This window comes from Abramis brama (assembly GCF_963993115.1).
Source record: "Abramis brama genome assembly, chromosome: 13".
Classification (NCBI taxonomy): Eukaryota; Metazoa; Chordata; class Actinopteri; order Cypriniformes; family Leuciscidae; genus Abramis; species Abramis brama.
Window position 1 is genome coordinate 6491268 of NC_139975.1, and position 6502 is coordinate 6497769.

Below are 6502 nucleotides of genomic sequence, written 5' to 3' on the forward strand. Positions count from 1 at the left end.
GTGTTAAGACTGATACAGCAGCCAGTTCAGATGGGTTCTCCTGAAAGGAATCAACTAAATGTAAACCTCTCAGAAATCCCATGCTGGAGTTATCAGGGGTCAGTGGGTTTGACCTGCATTGTTTTGAGTGGTAAAGACTCCAAAACAACATTGTGGAAGACTCTTAGAGATGTTTATAACGAAGTTCAGGGTTCAGGGATGGAGGTAGGAACCGGCACACGATGAACACAACTTTAATAATATAAACAAAACAAAAGTAAAGCAGCAGCCCCTCACGGACGACTGCCGCCTAAACGAAAATAGTTAAATAGAAAATAGCTCCTGGCCACGAGCCTGCCATTCACTCGCTCGCCTGCTTCTCCCCAGCATAGCGGAAGGCACCAGGCTCTGGCCTTAGGTGAACAGGGGTAACTCCTCCATCCCCTCATGGATGGCATATATCCCTCCAAGTTTATCCATCCCCCCGGCAAGTCACTCCAGCACCACCACCTCGGGTAGCCACTGGCGGTAACCGCTACTTCGTGCTGCCATACCCCCTTAGCACCGCGATCCCCCTCAGTAGGGCTTTCTGACAGCATGTCCCTCCTTCCTCCCGGGTTTTGGTACCGATGTTCATGGAAGGAGGAGGCGGGAACCAGCAAACAATCAAAGTAAACTTTAATCACAAAATAACCACAAAACAAACAAAAAAAGAATGTAAAGCGGGAGGCCCTCATGGACCACTGCCGCATAAACTAAAACAACAACATAAAATCCCAGGCCTGGTCCTCTCTCGTCTTGCACTGTCGTCACTTTTCCTTTTATCCTTCTGGAGCTCCTCCGTAGGACTCAAGATCAGTGTGGCGCACAGGTGATGTTCATTAGCACTCATGCTACCGGCCTCACTTTGCTCCCACGTCTCTTGGCCCCGCCCTGCTATTGGAAAATAGTTAATCTTTTATTGGATCAAACCAAACTACTGTCAATTCCCACAGAAAACAATGCTTTTGGTTTGCACTTACAATGGAATCCAATCCATTTCGAAGCAGATTGAAAGCTTGTGTATTTTGAGTTGCAAAGTCATCTAAACCTTCATTTTGATGTGGATCTGCATTTCTTGGTGGATAAATATCTGGCTATGTTTTACCACTGTAAATCCTGTGGATGGACTTTGCTCCATACAAATATTACTTTTTTAATAGTTATGTCATGTCCCTTCCGTGCCATAGCTTGAATCCTTGGTTAGATATCAAGCAATTCATTTAGTCAGAGTTGAGATTGGACTTGGCAATTAATCGATTTTATTCTTGCAAATGATAAATGACAGTTGCTTGATAGGTGATGGATTAAGAAATTTTCAATGTTCTGATAACAGTTCAAAAGAAATTGCATGTTTTGGAGCCTTTGATAAATCAGGTTTAGGCTTAACCAAAGATTGTAACGTGACACACCAGTTTCTGCTGTAATTACGGAATGGCTGGATGTTCCGCCATTGTTATCTGCCATGGCTGTTTGAGATCATGCTTTAAGATGGCCATGTGCAAATCTAGCCCCACTAGGCCATGCCTAAGCAGTCAGAAGGGCTCACCTAACAGCTCACAATGACGCGAGAGACGCCAGCACCCGATAACCGCTAATCAGAAACCTTGACCGCCCGTGAGACGTAGCAAGCTGGCAGAGGCAGATAGTGGCCGTCTTTGAAGATTCAGTTCTTTCTGAGTTATGCTTTTGGCTCTTGGGAAAAGCTTTGATAGAGTTACAAAAAAGGCAGGGAAACCCTTATACCCGTGCTACATTAAGGAGAGGATTGTTTTGGAGACTGTATTCTTCTATCTGGTCTTCTTACAACCAACATGCAGGCATACTTTCATCTTTGGGTTACATCTTTTTGTTGGTAGCATGCAATGTTACTGTGCTGTTCTTGACTATGCTAGAAAGAGTAAGAGGGAGACAGACAAGGAGAATTCATTCATTCAATTTTGTATTGCATTTCTGAGTAGTTCTGTTCCAAACAGGATGCTGGCCCTCATCATTTAGATCAAAGAAGATTTGAAAGTCCTTTGTAGTGGCACAATAAAACCATCCAAAACCGCTAAGGAGCTGAGTGCAGGAATAACTTCTGTGACACGCCAATCCTTAAAGCTTGCATCTTGAAGCTTGAAGCTTGCAGCTAACACATACACACAACAGGTGTCTTAACCCCACTCAATTAATGACACTCCCCTTCTTGCATTGGTCACATTACATGTCTCCTACATCCTTTTTGGTTTGCATATAATACTTCTTCATAGCAGGGGAATAGGAACAATCTGAAAATTGTGTATGTTTGGGATAGGTTTGTGCTGTGCACCAATCAGAATTGTTGAGAATTTGAATTGAATTTGAACTGAGGTAGTAAACAGGATGCTGAGTTGCAATTCAAATTTGAATTTAAGGAAATGGGAATAAAGTGAATTAAAATTCAAAGAAATTCATTTTTAGTATTTTACTTGTCAAGAAAGACAATCTTTGAATGTTTGATAAAGCCTTATTTAAAAATGTTTGTTTGTTGTTCAAGTTTGAAAACCCTTGAAGGTTTATAGGTCTTACAGACAGATAAATGTGTTTAAACGCCACCTTTAAAATATTTTATTTATTAACAAAAATGTATTTATTTAATTATATATATATATATTACAGAATGCATTACCGGCGTTGAATTTCTTCGAATTGCATTTCAGTAAATTCCTCTTCCTGTCATTCCTATTCCATTTCCTGTGGGGTGTGCTCAATTCAATTCAATTCCTACTCATGAATTGAAAGGAAGTCAGTTCTTCAATTCTGAATTTTGAATCCTAGAGTTTTTATTCCCCAAAATAAGGGACAAAGTTATAATTTTAAAAGTACTGGGAGACGCAAAAGAACATGGGCACAGCAAGCAGAATTATTTTTAACCAGAAGATAATCACATAGCGGTGCATGAATCCATTCTGTAATTAACCATAACTTATGTGCTCTCTCCTCAAGTACACCAGAGAGAAGATGCAGGTGAGAATACTTGAGACAGGGAGGACGTAGATCAACCTTAGGAATTATGTCTGCTCCGTGAAATTGAATTTAAAAATGAAGACATAAATAATATAGTCATGTCCATAGATATCTTCACCTCAGTAGGATATGTGGCAGACAAAGCACTCAAAAATCACACGCTGAGGCGCACACACAGACACAGATAAGGTTGTCTCACTGCCTGAAAATTAAGAAATCATTAGAACCATTCATCATTGTGTTGGTGGGGAAAAAACTTCACTCTTTTAAATAATTACTCTGAATCAAAGGCTAAGTGCAGAGAGATCAAAGTCAGGCATTCTTGAGTAATCCTCAAGTGTTGCAAATCTTCGGTAATCTACCTTGCCAGGTCCCCACTGTTTGACATGCCTTTACTGTAGAAAAGGGAAGGGTGCCATTAATTACTGCTTTGCTGTGCAGTTGTTTACTTTTGTTAAACCTGAGTGCTGTTTGATTTGTGGATCACCCTGTTTATGGATCACCCCCGTTTTTCTTTGTGTTTGTATGGACGTTCACACGATCAGTCTGTTTAGCTTGATGTCTGTGTTTGCTTTAGCATGTTTGTCTGCTTGTTCCAGGAGTTAGTAGTGTGTTCGCATGTGTGTGTTTCTACACTGGGGGAGTGAGGATGAGATTAGCTGTGGACTCTGAGAGATCGGACAGTTTACTTTTGTGTGTCGAAACGTATTCTTATAAAAAGTGGATGAAATTGTGCAACAGTGTGTCCCTCCCTCACCCCAAACACTGCCAACCCCTCAACTCAAAACCCAGCGTTGTTTAAATTCAGAGCCGGGTCAAGGAAGTTAATCTCTTCATGCTCAATGATGAACCAAAAGAGACTTGTGCACAGGCGGTTTAAATCTTTGTCTGTTAACTGTGGTGACCAAAGAGTCACTCCTTCATGACATGCACCGGTGTCCTGGCAAACTTGTGAGCCAACTGAAGATTTATGAGTGGGTGGAAGGGCTTTAATTTTCCTGCAGGTCCTGATCAGGGGGTGGATCAAAGTTAAAGTGAGATTAAAGGACATTGGCCTGAGAGCGGAGCACCGAACAGCACACAAAACTCTTTCCCTGCATCGCTCTAATCCAGGCAGCAATCAGCAGAGCCCTGGACCACATGGGAAACGGGGGAGCCCCACCGAGATGGGAACGAGAGTTTAAAGGTCACATTAGAAATCCAGTAGATTTCTTAGTCATGTGATGAACGGCACAGCTAGATATACACAGACGGCCGCTGAATGATCTATGAGCCCCTTGAGCTATCGACGAATGTAACTTGGCCAGTCAGTTGAACAGGATAGAACTGATGAAGCACTTTGAACAGTCTATCCTGGTCATTGACCCCTATTTTAATCTCAGTGTCTACCTCCCATATAGCCACATGTGCAGGATTTGGCCAGAGAAGAACCCTCATCCCCGCCTGAGGAGTAAGGGAAAGGGGATTCTGACCGCAGCGATGAGGTCATCTTTAGCGGAACCTCATTTTCCTTTAAATTACCCTGGCTGATGACCTCGTCTTTTCTTGCAACAATTAACTCTGATTTGCTCATCAACAGAGCAGAAAAATGACCGCAGGGCAAAAAAACAAAGACCACATAGTTAGCCAGGGCCGCTATCTCCCATCAGGGCCTGGGCGCTTCTTTGGACGTCACTGCGTGCTTTGATTGCAAAGCAGATGCGCTGCTGGCTTCCTTCTATCTGACGGTGGGTGACTTTGAATCAGGCGTGAGGCAGTGGCTGCTAAACCTGACACGTATTACAAAAACACTTTATCTCACTTATCTGTCTACTGACTTTATTTGAATATCTATATTTTCTCAAGTGTTTATGCAACTTTGACGTGTGTTGACAGGTTCTTGTACTGTGAATAGGGTGTTGGAAATAAGTCATCCAACAGTTTCAGACGTCATCTGAAGATGAAAACGCATTTAAAAAGAAAAAAACAAGAAAAGTTTTCTGTTGTAATGAATGACTCAAAGATTTCTCACTAAGACTGAATTGCGTAGTATTGTATTCCCCATACTGCGGCCAGCTTTTTTCCATGCTATAAAAGCTGATGTTCAGTCAGTTCGTTTAATGTAAGAACAACATTTAAAAAAAAAAAATAGAATTTTTTCGGATAAGAAGTGCCTCATGGTCTTCACAGATGAGTGATAAAGTGTGCTTTATGGCGTCAATGGGAGAGACGGGATTTTGATAACAGCGGGGGGACCGCAGTCTCTGAGCTGTGTTTGACAGGACATTGATTTCCCATTTGGCTGGTGTGTTTGGTTCAATCAGTTACAGGTATGTGTGAAGAGCTCAGCCAGGTCAAGATATACTCCGCAGTTCAAACGCTTGCAGAGGAACACAAGATTGCGAGGTGGATTTTATCGAGGTAACCCCATTAAGTTAAAAGCTGACAAAGTAAATGGAGAGCAAATGAAATGTGGGATCGGTAATGTTCCAAGCTTTGTTAGACCTCTGACTCCTGGACTCTGTATTCATAAAAGTGCTCAAACTTTCTTGAATTGTTTTAAAAGAGAGAGGGGAGTTTGGAACATCGAGGTTGCTTCCATTTTGCTTCTTGTCTGCTTTGGGTTACAGTATTGTCTTTAGAGAGAAGCTGGGGAAAGACCCTCCTGGACACATCATTGTCTGAGCAGCAATTTAATTTTGAATTACTCCAGTGGGGGCAGCCAAACTGTCTGGGATAAAACTGCTGTGCTTGCCAATAGATTTGGATGTTCTTCAGCTTTGATAACACCTGATCTATGTGTCAATATTTTACCTCTACTGTAAGTGTTAATCACCTCTAAGATGTGAAATGATCTTATAGTGGGTTCCTCGAAATCATTCAGGCCACCAGGATGATACTAAACGTCTGTGATCTAATAGCCAATGCCATTGTTTTATAATCCCATGTTACTGATGCATTTTTTCAAATTGTCTCCATGTTACGCAACTCTTGACCTTGAATGTTCCTCTAAATAAAATGAGTGGACTGGATTTAAGTTAATTTTAATTAAGATTTCTATAGTTGTAGTTAGTACAGATAGAAAAACAAAACAGAAACAACATGATTTTTTTGAGTATTTGTTCTAAAGAGTGATAAAGCTCATTTTAAGGATGTCTCATGGTAAGGACTGTGGACAGAAAATGACATGTTAGTAATTATCTTGACCAACAGAGGGCAGTGCAGAGCAGGTACCTTTCACCTAGTCGCACTGGTTATCTTTCCATCCATCGTAAGGTGCTCAAATGAGTGAAAATAGATTTTCACCTCTGAGACCAGTACTATGATTAATTGGAATGTGGCACTGTTAAATGCAGAGAGGGGCTAGAATTTGATAGTCTAAAGTGATGGGTGCGTTAAAAAAAATAATTCCCCTAAAGCATTGAAAGAAAATAGAAAAAAGGTGATAGAATGAAGATTGGCGGCTTGCAGCTGCTGTGTATGTTTACTTGATTATACATTGGAGACAAAACTAAAT